This window comes from Ambystoma mexicanum, chromosome 5q (genome assembly GCF_040938575.1).
Source record: "Ambystoma mexicanum isolate Mex_15411 chromosome 5q, UKY_AmexF1_1, whole genome shotgun sequence".
In the NCBI taxonomy this organism is placed as follows: Eukaryota; Metazoa; Chordata; class Amphibia; order Caudata; family Ambystomatidae; genus Ambystoma; species Ambystoma mexicanum.
This window is the reverse complement of record NC_090933.1, coordinates 390,721,847-390,739,646: the sequence shown is the minus strand read 5'-3', so window position 1 is coordinate 390,739,646 and position 17,800 is coordinate 390,721,847. Positions and strand designations below refer to the sequence as shown.

General features: G+C 50.7%; 1 protein-coding gene across 2 annotated transcripts in view; it reads left to right on the top strand.

The window, feature by feature from the left end:
* Positions 1–17,800, top strand: part of USP14 (ubiquitin specific peptidase 14) — a 991,689-nt gene that overhangs the window by 929,402 nt on the left and 44,487 nt on the right. The gene's annotated exons all lie outside the window — the stretch shown is intronic.

Genomic DNA, 17,800 nt, shown 5'->3' with positions numbered 1-17,800 from the left:
CCGTCAGGAGCAGTCAGCCCACATCAGCTGGCTCAAGTTGATGGCCATCTGGCTCACTCTCAAAGCCTTTCTCCCTATGATCAATGGCAATGTGATCCTCATTCAGACGTACAGCTCCACCAGCATGTATTACATCAACAAGCAGGGTGGCACCAGATCTCCTCCCCTCTACACTCTGTCAACATTTGGGAGTGGGCTCTGGCAAACGACCTGCACCTGGCAGCAATACATCTCCTGGGGGAGTCCAATCTGGTGGCGGACAGGCTCAGCAGGCTGGGTGCGGACAACTATGAATGGCAGTTGGACAAACTTGTCCTTCAGGGGATCTTTGACAGGTGGGGTCATCCGCAGGTGGATCTCTTACCCACCTGGTACAACAGGAGGTGCCCTCAGTTCGCGTCCTGCCAGGGACAGGACAGGGGCTCGCTGGGCAACGCAATGCTGATCCAGTGGAACGACATAAACGCGTATGCCTTCCCTCCGACTCCCCTGGTCCACAGGGTAATCTGCAAGATCCGTGAGACCGGCACCTCTACCATCCCGATAACTCTGTGGTGGCTAGCAAGGCCATGGTTCTCGGAACTTCTCAGCCTGTTGGATTAGCCCCCGGTACACCTTCCAGCGCTCCTATCTTAGCAGTTAGGAGTGGTCATCCTCCCTGCCCCCCAGAAGTTAGCCCTTGCAGCGTGGTTCCTGACCAAGTCGCACTGATGCATCTGCAGCTGTCACAAGCTAACTTGGACATTAAACAGGGTAGTAGGAACAATGCTACCAGGAGTCTGTACAAAAGCAAGTGGACTAGGTTTTGTCACTGCGCGGAATCAAAGGAGGTCTAGCCATTGTACGTTGGACGACGTGCTATTCTTCTCTGCGCACCTCGCACACTCAGGGGTGCAAGTAGACACATGCTGCACCTATCTGGCAGCCATTGGAGCCTACAGGAACTCAAAGGAGGTATTTACTTCCTCTAATCCGGTGGTTAAGACACTTGGCAGGCTTGACCAGGCTCTGTCTGCCCATTAAGAAACCATGCCCTATTTGGGACCTCAATGTGGTCTTGGGCACCCTGGCGCATAAATCATTCAAACCTATGGCATCCGCAGACATCAGGCTAGTCACCATTAAGATGGCCCTCCTGGTGGGCCTTACCTCGGCACGCTGGATCCGCGAAATCAAGGTGCTGGTGGCTTCAGTGCCTTATACTACTTTTCATAAGGACAAGTCTTAGAACTCACCCTGTACTCTTACCTAAGGTTGTCTCCTCTTTTCACCTAAATGAGGAGATTGTGCTACCAACATTCTTTGCGTACCTCAAGGATGACGCTCAGAAGGTATTGCACTGTCTGGACGTCAGACGTGTACGCTGAGATACTACCTGGACAAGACCAGGAGCTTCCGCAAATCAGACGCCATCTTTGTCACCTTTGGTGGGTCAAAACCTGGCTGTCAGGCCTCCAAGGCTTCCATAGCAAGGTGGATGGTTACGGCCATCAAAGAGGCGTATGAGGGGCAGCACAAACCTCTTCCAGCAAATATGCATGCCCACGTGATCAGGGCTAAAGCCACGGCTGTTGCCTTACAGAGGCACGTCCCATGGCAGGTTATCAGCAAGGCGGCTACATGGGCAACGGCCTCGGCCTTCTGCAAGCACTACTGCTCAGATGCCAGCTCCAGGTCGGATGCAGCATTTGGGCAAGCAGTGTTAAGGAATTTGTTTTCTTAAGAGAGCACCTCTCCACCCTGTGGCTACATTCAGTTGTACTCGCTCATACAGTATGGAGGAAAGGGGACGTAGGAATAATTAGCAATTATTCACCGTAGTGACTAACATACTCCTAGTCCATAGTCGTGCATCGAAATTTAAAGATGATTTTTCTGGTGAAAAAGGTTCTGTCTCCTGTCCCTAGCGAGGGACGCCCATACACTATGGAGGAAAGGGGACTATGGACTAGGAGTACGTTAGTTTCTAAGCTAACTTATTATTTTTAAGGCGGCCCGTGCAGGGAGGTGAAAGGGTGAGTTGACTTTCACTGGCCACTGGAGGCAGGTGCCAGCTGGGACTGTGATGAGTTCAAGCCTGCAAGAGAAAGAGTAAGTGACCACCTAGGGTCTCCGCGGAGTGCAAATCAGAGGGGGCCCGGCATGGGTGGGCGAGGGCCCAGAGTGGCACTGGCAGTAGACGTGTGGTGTGGACTCAGTGCAGCAGACAGGTGCAGAACTTGCGGGGGTGTGATGCTGGAAATGCATTGGAGGGACAGGGCCTCCTTGTCCTGTACTCATTTTTCATGTGTGTTCTGTGTCATTTTCTGCACAGGAGTCCATGTGGGTCTCCTGACAATGCAGCTCTTCCTCTTTTTGGTCATTGTGAACAGACCCTTGGGATACCCTTATGGCACCAATGGGTGGGGGTACAACCCTGTATCCCTACTGTATGTCATTGGGCACCTGTGTGTGGCTAAAAGAGCAGGGTATGGGCTGGTGGCACCTCCATGCTGAATTTGACAGGTGCACGAAGTATCCTCCATTTTAGGATGCTCGGGCCCTGCCATTGGAATCAGTTAATTCCGGATAGGTGACAAGATGGCCCCTGTGGCCTCTTGCTTCCTATTGCCTGTTACCTTGTTTTCCCAAAGTCCTGGGAAGCCCTGACTCCGTCCCTTCCACTGACAGGCTGTTGGGTGGAAATTCCATATATCGTATTGTGGAGAAGTCCAGGCCAGGCTGGCTTGAGCCTTCCCAGTGACTGTGCGTTGTGGGTACACCCTTGGAGTGGGACTTGGGTGAATGGAGTGTGTGACCAATGTACATTTCATGTTATGGGTGTCTGGTTTCTGTTGTGACACACAATGAATGAGATAGCCCTGCCCGAAACTGGTATGAATGCACTGTGGTGTGCTGAAAGGCTGGGTGCTTGCCTCAATCCGCATTCCTTGTTGGGAGTGTCTGGATGGAGAAGAATGGCCTGAATGCACTGTGAACCTCCTGATTGCCTGCCTGCTGAATGCCCTTCTGAATGATTGGCTGCCTGTGCATGGCTCAGCAGTGTGAATGAGAGCCCGAACAGTATATCTAGGGACCTCTCACTTACTGGAATTGTTCAGAAGCTGAAGTCGAAACTTTATGCTTACCGTGAAACCCAGCTAGAAGGTCTTGTTGCTGCATTCCTTTGACGCAATCTGAAAGCTGTCGTGTCTCCAAAAACTTCCAAGAGAGAACCTGGCTAGGAGACCTCTTCCCGAGCTACGAGGGAACATCGTGCGCCAGCGAACCTTCACCAAGGCTCCCTGGTAGTCAGTCCTTCGAAAGGCTGCCAATCGGAGACTGGGATCGCTGAGGAATCCTGACGGAGAGAGCCAGGACTTAGAGGCCATCTACGACCATCGCTGTCGACCGAGGTTCGGAGGACCGATGTAACCCCGTCAACCAGAGCTGAAACGCTCCAGTCCCACAGACACTTTGAATCGAGGACTCCCTTGCTCATCACCGTCCACTGTTTTGTCCTGCGGGAGAAATCGTGGTTGCAGACAAACCGAGGAGAACCCGCTGGTGGGTTTCCCGCCACCGGATTAGCTCAAAGACGCTGAGGAAGATCCGAAAGCCAGCTTTGGTCGAGTTCTCATCAACGCCGATGACCCGACGCCCTTGCTGGCCCTACGTTCTTCATTGACTCTGCTTTGCGGCAACAAACTATCGTTGTCTAGGTGCATCGCACGCCTCATCTTCGGATGATGTACACAACCTATCGTCGACGAGCACCGCAGCTGTGGCATCGACAACATTGTTCACCATTTCTTTGAGGAGTCCCGACGATCCGTGGCTCCTGCCTTTAAAGGGAGTTCACTCAAGAAGGATCCATCGACAAACTCTGCTTAACCAGGCACATCAGGGTAGTAGAACATTTTTAGAAGGAAATAAGACTCTGCTAAACAATATAGAGACTGGACTTGTCAATCTACTTTAGTTACAGATTGCCCAGGTGGGGGGATTCTCATACAGAACTGCCTGGTGGTAGGGACAAAGTATTCTGCCAATTGTTTAACCCAACTTGTTTTCTTCTTATCGATTGTTGATTCACTCTTCTATTTGATTTGTATGTCATTTAGACTGTCAGCAGTTGGTGCATTTTAATGGAATACGGAGTTAACTGTGGTACCACATAAATATTGTATAGTTATATCATTATAGTGTTGCCTGAGCACAAAGTGTGTGTGTGTGTGTGTGTGTATATATATATATATATATATATATCTTGAACCTTATTTATATAAATAACTGTTATCACCAACATAATGTGTGTTGACATGCCTTTGTGGGTGCTTGGGGACTACATTGTACTTAAGAATCAGCCTGCATCACCACCAGAGAGATTCAACCTTGATTGCTCTTCCAACGTTACCATATAGAGAATCTTGGCTGGGCTGCTCTGTGCTTTTACTCTACCATATAGAGGGCAGGAGTACAGATAACCCCACTCCAGTCTTTACAGGAGGCACCTCAGAGTACTGGAGGGTCCCGGAGGGTGCTTCTGAGCCCAAGATGGTGAAGGGTGAGAAAAATCAGCGCACCCTGGCCTTCGATGAAAAACAAACTGGGAGGAAGGCTAAGGCGCCATTGTCCAGACTGGCGTTTGCAGGTCAGACCACTGAACAATCCTGATGGTTTTCTGGTATGAAGGTACTGTTTGGGGTGGTGTGCCCCATAAAGACCCATCCGAGGGGTTGGCTCAGTGTTGGGAGCAATAGCTGCTTACGAGTGTCTTGGCTGGGTGGAGGCACGAGGCCCCCGTGTGTGCTCCACCACGTTGAAATGGGGAGTGGGGGGGGGATTGAGGGTGCTCTGGACAAGTTGGGTTGGTTGTTCGGTAGGGGGCGGTGGAGTTGATGTTTACTGGAGTGTCCGCCGGCTCCTACATATTAATAGGGTATCACGGTGGTGGTCTGGGGAGTCGATACAAGGCTGGCTGCTCAATGAAGGCAGAGATCGGAATTACAACACACTGAACGTTTATGAGAAAGGGGGAGGATAGGGTGAAAAGCTTTAAGATGATCACCTGGAATATACAGGGGGTGGGGGTCAACCATCCAGATAAAGTTAGGACGGTTCTCCTGTATATGAGGCGACATGATATAAAAGTAGCATTCCTTCAGGAGACCCACCTGACGGCTCAGGGTGAAAGCAAGTTGGTGGCGCAGTGGCGGTGCCACAGGTATTTTTCATCATACTCCTCTTATTCATGGGTGTGGCGATATTTAGTGAAAGCTCCCTTAGATTTGGCCTCTCAGCAATGACCAAGGATTCAGAGGGCAGGGCGCTTCTCTTTATTGTCTATATTGAAGGGCAGAGGGTCTCGCCCCTGAACACACATGCCCTCAGCACTAGTGATCTGAGTATCTATCACTGGGCGGTATTCCCATCTATCAGAGACAGAAGACTCTTTGATTCTCTGGGCAGAACATTTTAATACTGTTTTGGAGGAGAGTATGGACAGGTCCACGGGACCATCGCTAATCTAAGTCTAGCCGGAAACTGCTGGACATTTGCGCAATCTATGGGTTGATAATGTTTGGCAAACCCACCACACTGCTGTGCGGGAATACACCTTTCATTCCCGGGTACAGCACTCTGCGTCCCGAATAGACTTTATATTGGCATCCAGGCAATCTGGGATGCATCTGGGCCCTTGCAACACCCTACCGAGGAGACACTGATCACTCACTGGTGACTCTGGAGTGCTGCTTTTCAGGGGGGGGGGGGAATGGGAGGGGGGGGTAAATTGGCGGTTCAAGTCGGACGCACTCAAGGATGCAGTCTTCCATGATGAGCAGCGTGCAGACTTACAAGCCTTTTTTTGCTACTGATGAGGGCACGGTGGAATCTCTAGGGGTTCTATGGGAGGTCTTCAAATGCTATCAGAGGGAATAAACCATTAGGTGGCGGACCTCCTGGACGCTGAGAAGGCACTTGAGTGGGCATTCATGTTCTCCACGCTCTGACGGATGAGTTTGGGAGGAAGTTTCCTGGAGTATGTGGCCTTGTTATATGCCTTTCTGGCTGAGTTTGACTATCAATGGGGGAAAGGTCCGTGACGGTACAGTTGATCAGGTAGACACACCAAGGATGTCCCCTCTCACCGCTCCTGTTTGCGCTGGCTATCGAACCATTGGCGGCGCTAAGGGAACGACATCTTGAGAGGGGAATCCAGTTCTACAAGCACAGGGTCAACCTCTCTCTCTCTCTCTCTCTCCCCCTCTCTACGCGGATGACATCGCCCTATTCATGAAACACCCGGGGGAAAATCTTAACCTTGTCATGAGGCACATAATTCAGATTGGAGAACTGTCTAGATTAAAAATTATGATATGATGAATCGGTAATATTTCCTCTTAAAGCCAGGGTAGAGCCGTTTGGCAAGGAGTACGGGTTTAGGTGGGAGCTAGATTATGCAAGGTATCTTGGCATGAAGATTTCGAGAGATCCGGAGGTCTTGTTCAGGGAAAACAATTGGAACCAGTTGCGGTAATCAATATGGTGTTGCTACCAAAGTTTCTCCATCTTTTCCGGAATCTGCCGATCATTCTCCCCAAATGCTTTTTTAAAAGGCTGCAGGGAATGTTGCTGGGGCTGCTTTGGCCTGGTAATGTCCCGAGAGTGAACTGGGAGGTGCTCTTGCAATCCGATCGCGGGTGGGGTGTCAAGGTGGTGGTGCACTCCTGGTCTTTGAACACTATTTCTGCGCAGCGCAAGCCCCCTTTTTATCCTTTTGGTATGAGCAATCCAGTAGGCCTCTGTGCAAATTGAACGGTCATTCTCAGCTCCTGTTACGTACAGATATGCTAGAGGGGCGGGGGTTAAGCAGAGATGGCAGGGTACCGGGTAGTAGCCGGCACACGCAGGGCGTGGCAGAGAATGGCAGGGAACTGCTATATTCCCCATCTCTGACGGTTACGTTTATCTGCAGGCTGGCAATTACTAATGAGCGGGTGTAGTCTGCACTGGGGATAGTGTGAATTGTGCGGATGGGAGCTTTCTATGTTGATAATACATTCCTGAGCCTGGAAAACTTTAAACGGGTGGGGCGGGGTTAGTCCTACCTCGATATATTTTTGTATTCGCAATGGGTTTAAGGACCTTTTCCCCCTCATTCAAGCAACAGCCACTAGTTTTCCCTCTTCTGAATGAGTTAATAGAGGCATGGTGGGGGGAGCTAGGGGGGGGGGGGGGGGAGTGGATCTCTCTATATACAAAGCTGGGGGCCGTGGGGACAGGGCAAAACTGAGGTGGGAGAGCACGCTAGGAGTAGAAATGGGGGAATCTTATTGGAACTTTATTAAGGCCCAGACCCTGAACGTATCACTGAATGCTAGATAAAGGCAAATACATTTTAATTTTTGTACACCAAACCGATCACACTCCATCCAAGTTGCAGACGTACTATGCAGAAGTCAAATACAACTGGGTTTGTGGATATCAAAGTCTCATGCCCTGCGACCTATTTCCTTTCAATATCACCAGTTTCCCCCACCTCCGCAGTATACATAGAACGGTTATTTATCACACAAAAACGGCGCCACAGAGTTGCTCCAGCATATATCCCAACTCCCGTGGGAGAGCCCATTTGATAACGCGTGTTTCGGCACGTCTTGTGCCCTTTTCAAATCGGGGCAATTTGTTTTATTCAAAAACATGCATTGCTTCATACATGTGTGCTTTTCTTTTTTTTTCGAGTAGTTTGCTGCAAAATTCACGGGTTTAATCCCACCTCAAAACTACAGTCTCGTGTCCATACGCATTGACTCTCAAGTGTCTGGGGAATGCACCAGATGTAAAGCCAGGAGTGTTGGGGAGAATTCTCTGATGAGGCTAATTTCCGAAACCTAGTGAGTCCCCCAGCAGCTTTGCTGGATTTTTGGGGTTTGTTTTTTTCTCCTGCTAAGAGTGAGACTATTTTACTCCCACTCTTAGACATGATTTGAGGTATGTCCTTGACTTATGTGCTTATGGGCTATGGGGTTTATTTTTTACTCCATAGGGTATCATCTGTTTTTCTGTATGTGTGGTACACATCACCCTCAGTGCAGTGCCACAGGGGTGTCAGTGACCCCCAAACATAAACTCCATACCCTGGGACTGACTGTCTCCCAAGGCATGTAAAGTCACCATTGGCTTTACTAGTCCAAAATTGTGAACAGAACCAGTACAAACCATCATATTGTGGAAGTACTGGTAAGGGGTAATTCGATTGCCCCTGGGTCTGTTTTCGAGGGGGCACTGTCCCGTCCCCCCTCGTCGAGTTTCTGGCTGGTGGCAGTGGTTACCACGCGAAATATTCCTCCGGAATATTCTCTATGGGATTTTCTCATTGATTTTAAACGCACCACTTTTTGGTGCAATGTTAAAGATACCGCCGGTTTATTTATTTAATATTAAATCACTGGTTGGGTCTTTTTGCCAGAACTCGATTCTAAAATGGCGTTTGTGTCTGTCTCTGTAACTCTGACCAAGGTCGAGCCCTTTGTTCCACTATTTTGGCGGGCTTCTCCACAGAAGCCCTCCAAATTGTGCCACTCTGTCTGGGTTCCACAGGAAGGGTGAAGGGGGGAATTGGCACCCTGGACTGCGTTGCCTTAGCAACCCAAGTCGCACTCTACTCTGGCCCAGTGGTGAGCCACCTGACTCACCACTTAGCATGCGTGATTGACAGCTAGGCTGATGAATGGGGGGTTTTCTGCATAAAAGCAGGGCCTTTGGGACTGGAACTCCAGAAGTGGCCACAGGAACTAAGAATCCGAAGAGGGAAGAAGCAGAGCCACCTGCAACCGACGACACCACCGGTGAAGCCCTGCTGCAACGAGCTCACCACTTTCCCAACGACAAGAGAAGATCTTCTGCTGGAGAGTCTTCTCCTTTTGAGCTGGTAGGACCAACCAGTTCGCCCTTTTTCGCTTCCAAAGACGTCACTTGGTCGACTCGCCCGTGCCAAGCACCCCAGCGGCCGGATAGCCAATCTCACCACTTTTGACTGCAAATAAAAGGACCGCACCTTTTAATCGGGAACTCTGCGGCTGGTTTCATCCCTGTGCAGTGCAACGACTCCACGTTTCCTCCTCGACGAGATCTTCTCTTCCCCTGGTCGAACCACGAACCTCAACCACTGCCAGGAACAACTGCCCCCGCTGGAGGTTCCTTTCTCATTAAGGTACTGTACCCTGCCTGACCTCCCTTTCTACAGATTGCTAAAGGTGACCCTTAAATCCTTGGCTTCTAAACTGGGTTGGCTCCAGGCCTTCTAACTATATCTTTTGACTCGCCCCAACCTCTTTTGAACACTCTGCAAAGACTTTCAGTGCACTTTAAACCGTGTGATCCTGGGCACATTTCGCTTGGCTCCAATTAAAGTGGGCCTGGCCTATGAACTTTGGCTCTACAGTATAACCTGCCCTTCTCCGCTTGCTCTGATCTCTTAAGTGTTGGGAACTGTTTTATTTTATGCTCTGCCTTTTCTCTCCCTTTTTAACCTAAACTATTGGAGTGCTACCTAGCTTAAGCGCTCACTTCTGTCTTAACAAATAGTTGTGCTTTAACCCTGACTTGTCTGGTAGTTATCAAGGGAGGTGTGTATACTTACCTGACTGTGTTTTAGATTACTTTTCATTGAGAGTGCTAGTGTATTGCCTAAAGTGTGTTTTAAATAAATAATTATATACTTTCTATACAAAGCTCTGGTCAGTGTTTGTTTGCTCTACTGTGTCTTGACCCCATTGTGTATACTCTGCATACTGCCCTACTCTTCTTGAGAGGGGTCTGACTGCTCAGCCACAGCTACCAGGTAAATCTGCGTGGTGCAGACTGCTACCAATTGGGTTTACTGCTGCTCCTGTAGTCTTAATCTTTTTGCAGTGTTCCCCAAGGGAACTGCACAGGATTCTGCCTAACAAGGAGGCAGACTTTGTTCACCTGTGGAGGTGTCCTACGATTGCGCATTTCTGGCAGATGGTGTTCGAGACGTTAGCTGCAATCTTTAAAGAAACTGTGGGGTTTGACCCATTGCTGGCATTGCTGGTGGAGTTAGCCAGACCATATTGGAAATTGGTAAGCCTTGTGTTGATCTTGGCCCAGAGACGTATATAGCTATGGCATGGTGGAAGGGACCGGTGCCCAAAAAGGCACAAACGGGGATGGATATTGCTTACTGTTATGACTTTGAACTAGCCTATATCTGAACATTTCCACAGCAGGTGCGCCCTCTGGATGTATGGTGACTATATGTGCAATTTTTGCTAAAGGAGGTATGAGGATCGGCTTTGCCGGAAAGCAGCCGCGGACAAACAAGAGGTGCTCCGGAGCTGGGGGCAGTAGGTGATTAAGGACACCTTCTCCAGCATTGGATCTTTCATGGATTCACATGCTTAGAATATTCCCTGTCGTCAGACTGGGACCCCTCGGTACACATATATAGCCTTTTCCTATAGGAAAACATCCGACACTTTTGTGTCCTATCTACGTCCTTTTAGGACCCGCCTACGCATGCTCCGCAGGCCGTCCCAGTATAAGAGGCCCGCCCCCGCGGTTGCCCTTCAGATTTCAACCGTCTCCAAAGTAGTGGGATCTCCTCGTGTTGTCTTACTATTTTGTACTAGGTTGCCTTATTGGATTTCGAGTACGATATGTCCTCTGTATCAGGAAAAGCGCTGTTCCGTCCATGCGCGACGTGCGGCTTGAAAAAGGTTTACGAGGGGGACGGACATATGGATTGTATATATTGCCTCCACCCTCACCATTCGGCGGATGCCTGCGACATATGCAAGGGGTTTTCTCAAAAAACCCTCAAAGACCGGAACCGACGCCTGGTGGCATGGCTGAATGAGGGTGCGGGGGCATACCCCCCCTCGGAGGTAGGCTCCACACAGTCGGCGAAAACATCACGCCGCGCGGCCTCGTCGGAACCACCGGCGAAGAAATCTAGATCGTCGGAAAAAGAGTCGTCTGGAACTCACTCCACTACAGACTCCTCGTCAAAGAAATCATCCTCATCAAAAAAGCATGAGAAGGAAAGGAAATCCTCCTCGGGCGATTATCACAGATCGACCACGAGTCGAGAGTCAAGTAAAAGCGGACACAGTGTGGAGAAGGCGGGACCGCCAAAACCACCTGCGAAGCCTGCGTCGTCGACGGCGATCCAGTCACCGGCCGCCTTCCCGCCACTAGGGGCATCCTCCGTCCCGTCGACAATGGCGTCGACGAGAGCCTCGTCGACGGGGGTCCTACAGGAGGCCTAAAGTCCTCGACCCTACCCCCCAGAGGCTTTGCTACAAGAGCAAGATATGTTGCTGTCCTCGGAGGACGAGAGCGAGAGAGTGGCTGGCCCAGCAGACCTAGGGCTACGAGCGGCTGCCAAGTCGTCGACGAGGGCATCCGTTACACTGGTACCTGCCCCTCTCCTCAATCGGTTTTGTCGTTGGATATTCTGTCCTCGCTTCAGTCCTTGCTACAGTCGTTGGACCAGCGACTTCCCCAGGTCAGCCTGCCACAGTCACCCGTCGACGAGCCGGGCCCGTCCCGTCAACCGACGCACCCACGCACGCCAATCTCAACACTGGCGCAGGAGGAAGGTGAGCTGCCAGATTCGGAGTCGGACAGGGGAGCCATGTCAGAGGTCTCTTTATCCCCCTGCAGGGATCCTACCTGGGAGTCAGAGGCGGAGTTAGAAAACCCCAGAAGCCCAGCTCACCCGTCCCCTCCGGACGACATTGCGTCATTCCATTTGATGATGGAGAAGGCATGCAAAGAATTTGGTCTGTCCCAGGAAGAACAGAAAAAGGACTGTTTTTTGTTCGACCACATGGGCAAGAGAAGGAGGTCGGTGTTCTTTATACCGATACTTGACCATGTATGGAAAGAGGGGTTGCAGACAATGAGACACCCATTCTCAGAACCAGCAGTGAAAGGACGCCTAGAAAAAAAGTTTAAGGCTTCAGAGTCTACACCCAAGTGTTTATCCTCTCAACCAACACCAGACTCGGTGGTGTCCGCGGCGGCAGCGAGAAAGGCAAAGGCACAGCACAAGTGCACGACTCCACCCGAGAATGAAGCGAGATGCCAAGATGCCTTTGGCAAGAAAGTGCTCTCTGTGGGAGCGACCACAGTAAAGGCCGCAAACTCTCTGGCAATTGTGGCCAGATACGATAGGGAGATGTGGCACAGGCTGGCTCCGCTGCTTGATCATCTTCCAGAAGAACAGAGGAAGGCGGCGATGCTACTGGTCCGAGAGGGTGAGGAAGCCTCAAATCACGCAATAAACATCGCGGTGGATCTTGCTGAGTCTGGCTTCAAGCAAGTCAATAATGGGGTCGTATTACGTCGACAGTCATGGCTGAAGTGTACCTACTTCAGGCCAGAGGTACAATACAAGGTCTTAGATATGCCCTTTGAGGGAGACCTTCTCTTCGGTGAGAAGGTGGACGAGGCCCTAAAAGGGATGAAAGAAGAATCGGACACGGCACGTTCTTTGGGTGCCCTCCAGAGTGGCAGGAGCTACAAGTCCTTTCGCCCCTTTAGAGGGGCTTCAGGAAATTCAAGATTCTCTTCTGGAGACAGATCCTTTGCCAGATCGGCTTACCCCTCCCAGGGGTACCGACGTGCCTCACAATCGGCTAACCGTCGACGAAACTTCCAGTCTTCCAGAAAACGACCATCATACCCATCGTCGGCGAGAGACAAGCAAACTAAAGATCAGCAGTGACGTTCCACAACCCGTTCTGGGGGGAAGAGTTTCAGCGTATGTCGACGAATGGGAAAGGATAACGACGGACCAATGGGTGTTAGACACTATAAGACACGGACACTCTCTTCAATTCAAACACAGCCCTCCTCAAATTCCACCTGCGTTCACCGCTCAGTCCCATATGAAGGCACTGCAACAAGAGGTTACACTCATGTTAGCGAAGGGAGTGATAGAATTAGTTCCAACATCACAGAGAGGCCAAGGAGTCTACTCAAGATACTTCGTAAAAAAGCCGAACGGCAAATGGCGTCCCAATCTAGACTTGCGCGAAGTGATCCGCGCAGTTCAAAAGGGAGATTTCCTGGCGCCCCTGGATTTACAGGACGCGTATTTCCATATTCCAATGTGTCGGAAACACAGGAAATTCCTACGTTTTGTAATAGGGCGAACCCACTACCAATTCACGGTTCTTCCTTTCGGGCTCAAAACCTCCCCCAGAACGTTCACAAAATGCCTGGCTCCAGTGGCTGCCTGGCTAAGGAAGCAAAGCCACCATGTATACCCATACCTCGACGACTGGCTGGTAAGGGGATCCTCCCCAGCGTCGACCAACACAAGTCTACAAGCCACCATGCAGCTTCTACAACGGCTAGGATTCGCCATAAACTTTGAGAAATCCTCTCTGCGGCCATCGAGAACGCTGGTTTTCTTGGGGGCACAGTTCGAGACTCAGCTAGGGCTGGTGAAACCTTCTCTCGACAGGACCTCGAGACTCATTCAACAGGCGGCCCGGCTACGGCGAAACACCAGGATCTCAGTGAGAAAGTATGTTTCGGTCCTAGGGGCCATGGCATCCTGCATCCATCTGGTGCGAAACTGTCGACTTTTCATGAGGCCAGTCCAAGAATTCCTCGCAGACCGATGGACACAGGCTCAGGGATCGTGGTCGGACAGGATAACCGTCGACGACGACGACAAGCTACTTCGGACCCTTCAGTGGTGGCAGAGTTCCCACAATCTGAACAAAGGTGTGCCCCTACAGGAGCCGGAGTTCCAGAGCACCATAGTTACGGATGCGTCCCTAACCGGATGGGGAGCGCACATGGGTGCTCTCCAAACGCAAGGTCGCTGGTCTCCAGCGGAGTCACTCCTACACATAAACGTACTGGAACTCAGAGCGGTACGATGGGCCTTGAAGGCGTTCCTACCACACATCAAGAGGTCGCGAGTGCGAATACTGACCGACAATACAACAGCCATGTTTTATCTGAGGAAACAAGGTGGGACACGATCAAGGACTCTCTCCATAGAAGCCCAGAAAACATGGCATTGGGCATCGAAGCACGAAATCTCCCTCGTGGCTCATCACCTTCCAGGAGTGAGGAACTGCCAAGCCGACTCCCTCAGCAGAAACATGGCCCAGATACACGAGTGGGAAATGGACACGGGTCACTTGAAGAAAGTGTTCAAGAAATGGGGCCACCCCCCTCTGGACGCCTTCGCGACCAAAGAGAACAAGAAATGCGAGAAATTTACAAGCAGGTGGCCCCAAGAGGGTTCGGTGGGGGAGGCGTTCTCCTGCCCATGGACGGACATGTTCCTCTATGCTTTTCCCCCGTTTCCCCTCATACGGAAAACAATACAGTGGATACGCAGATACAATTGCCGGGTGATTCTAGTGACACCATACTGGCCGAGGCAACCGTGGTTCTCAGACCTCCTCCATCTATCGCTGGAACATCCCATAGCGTTTCCGAAAGTCCCGTACCTTCTATCCCGGGACAGAGGCACGGTGTGGCATCACGACCCGGACAGTCTCAACCTTACGTCCTGGCTCCTGACTTCTCGGAATTCGGGGCTTTAGACATTTCAGAGGAGTGCCAAGAAATTCTGCAGGCGGCTAGAGCCCCTTCCACTAACAAATCCTACTCCTATAAGTGGCGGAGATTCTGTGAATGGTGTAGAAGACAGCGGGACCTACAACCATTGTTGGTGACGCCGGAACAAGTTCTACCTTACCTGCTCCTCTTAGCAAAAAAGGGACTGTCCCCCTCATCGATAAAGGTACACCTGGCAGCCATCTTAAGGTTCACAAGGAAGAGGCAGTCGCCTCCTCTATTCAGTGACAGACTGGTGAAACACTTCATGCGGGGTTTATTTCGAGCTTTTCCCCCGGTGAAAAGTTTTCCCCCGGCGTGGAGCCTCAACACAGTGTTGGCAGGCTTGATGAAACCGCCTTTCGAGCCTATGGCCACGTCCGACATGAAATTCATTTTGTGGAAGTTGGCATTCCTGATAGCTATCACATCAGCCAGACGTATCTCGGAACTACAAGCGCTGGTCGTGGACCCGCCCTACCTAAGATTCTTTAAGGACAAGGTAGTCCTGGCGACTAACCCTACGTTCGTCCCTAAGGTTCCGACGGTATATCACAAACACTCATCCGTGGTTCTGCCTACTTTCTTCGCCACTCCATCGTCGGCAGCAGAAAAAACTCTTCATACCCTGGACGTTAAGAGGGCTCTGAAATTCTACCTACATCGCACACAAGACATCAGGGCTACTCAGCAACTGTTCGTCGCATATGGTCCGTCGACGAGAGGTAAAGCAATCTCAGGGAAACAGGGATTGGCCAGATGGGTCTCGTCGACGATTGCTTTTTGTCACTCTAAGGCCGGAAGGCCACTGCAAAGACATCCTAGAGCCCATTCTACAAGGTCGATGCCATCCTCAACAGCGTTATGGGCCGGAATTCCGCTGACGGACATATGCCAAGCTGCGGCATGGTCAGTGCCCCACACGTTTACCCGCCACTACTGCCTTGCCAGGCAGCATGCGGATGAGGCACAGATGGGAAGATCTGTCCTGCGCCATCTGTTTCAGTAAGGTAAGCTCCACGTTGTGGAGAGTGTGTTTTCTACCTTTGATGACAGTATAATTTCGGTGGGAAAGGTTATATGAGTAAACTTATTACTGCTGCGCATATGTGTTGAGTAGTAGGGTGAGGGTAAATTACATTGCATTCTCACCACCGTCTGCTATACAATCTATTCTAAGCATGTGAATCCATGAGAGATCCAATGCTGGAGAAGGGAATAGTTTCTTACCTGTAACTCCATTTCTCCAGCATTGGTATCTTTCATGGATTCACATGCGCCCGCCAAGCCTCCCCGGGACTGCAATGTATGTGATGGATAAGTTTAACCCTTCCTACTTTGGAGGGGCCGAAATCTGAAGGGGAACCGCGGGGGCGGGCCTCTTATACTGGGACGGCCTGCGGAGCATGCGTAGGCGGGTCCTAAAAGGACGTAGATAGGACACAAAAGTGTCGGAAGTTTTCCTATAGGAAAAGGCTATATATGTGTACCGAGGGGTCCGAGTCTGACGACGGGGAATATTCTAAGCATGTGAATCCATGAAAGATACCAATGCTGGAGAAATGGAGTTACAGGTAAGAAACTATTCCCTTATTGATTATTGAGCTGGTGAGTGGAAAAACAAGACTTTGTGGGTGAGGGGGATAACCCATGTGTTTGTAGGGTAGACACTCTGGGGTTTATGTGTTGTGGGTTTAAGTTGTAAAATCAATAAACACAGTTTTAAAAAAAAACTCTGTTGGTAGAGGCCAATGCGGCAGAACAAATCCCTGAGTGGAGGGGTGCAGGACGGCTTACGGTCTATGGTCACGGATGGAAGGAACGCCTCTAGTCAGATGCTGCAGTTCGGACTGGACACAGCCGATTGTTTCTGCAAATCCATGGCTACAAGCACAGTGGTCAGGTGTAGCTCTTGGATGAGGATGTTGGGCTTCGTGCATAATGTTCAGGCTAAACTCCTGCACTTGCCTTTTGATGGACAGAGCCTGTTTGGGGCAAAAGCTGATGGTGCCCTCCAGAAATTTCAGTTAAAGCAAAGTCTTTGGGTCTAACTGTACAACAACCTTCAGCAAGACATCAGGGTCTTTGTGTCACACAAGACCAGGCGCCCCTGGGAAGCCTGCAAGGTAGACACTCAAAAAGCGTGTAGATGTAGAGCTGCCCCCATCGGAGAAGCGCCTGTAGCCACCATCCCCTCTGCACCACAATGGGCAACACCTTTGTGGGGGGAGAAGCTTGAGGGACAGCATTCATGTTGTTCCCTAATTGAATGACTAGCTGATCTGAGTTTGTTCCCCAGACCAGACTTTGGTGCCTCTGTTTCGTATGTGCAGCCTATTGCACAGCTTGAACTTCTACCTGCGTTTTAAGAAGTATCAGATTTCGCAGTCCCTCCAATTTATCGGGGTGGTCTTGGACACTCGCCTGGGCAGTTCTTTTTTTCACATGAGGCTCAGCTGGAATACATTTTCTGGATGGTGTAAGTCCCCCAATCCCAGTAACAAGTTCCTGTGTCAGCCTTCATGTGCTTGTTGGATTTCATTGCCTCCTGCATTCTGGTGGTACGAGAGGCTCTGCTGCACTTGAGGTCACTTCAGTGGCTCCTCCTTTGCACAAAACCTGCAAAGGTTCTGATGTGTTCCCCTGAAACTGAGACTACTGGCAGTGTTTCTCCAGATCTCCCCATGGTGGTTCCTGGGAGACAATCTGTTGAAAGGGGTGCTACTTCAGCAACCTTGGCCTTAGCTAGCGATGATGACCTTTGTATCCCTGAAAGGTTGGGGGCCTCACCTGTTGGATCTGATCGTGAGTGGACTGCGGTCTCCCTTTGAATCTCAGGAGCACATCACTTGCTCACATTGGGGGTAATTAGGCTGGCCCTGGTTGCCTCCCCCTGCCCTCTTGTGAAGGTAAAGTGTGCACTGGACCTGAGGGACAACACAGTAGCCATGCACTAGCTCAACAAGGGAGGTAGTGTGGAATTCTGAGGAATTAAGTCTCTGAAGGCGGCTCATCTTGCTGGAAGAAAAAATGTCATTGGATTTCTTGAGCAGGCATACTCGGGCCTCCCACGAGTGGGTGCTCTGCCAGGAGAAGTTCTTTGTGAACAGGAAGTGCAAGTTGTTCAGCTCAGCTCCAGGGAATTTCCTCGGCATGGAGCTCTGGGGGTGCATGGATGGTTGACTGGACATTCGGCCTCCAC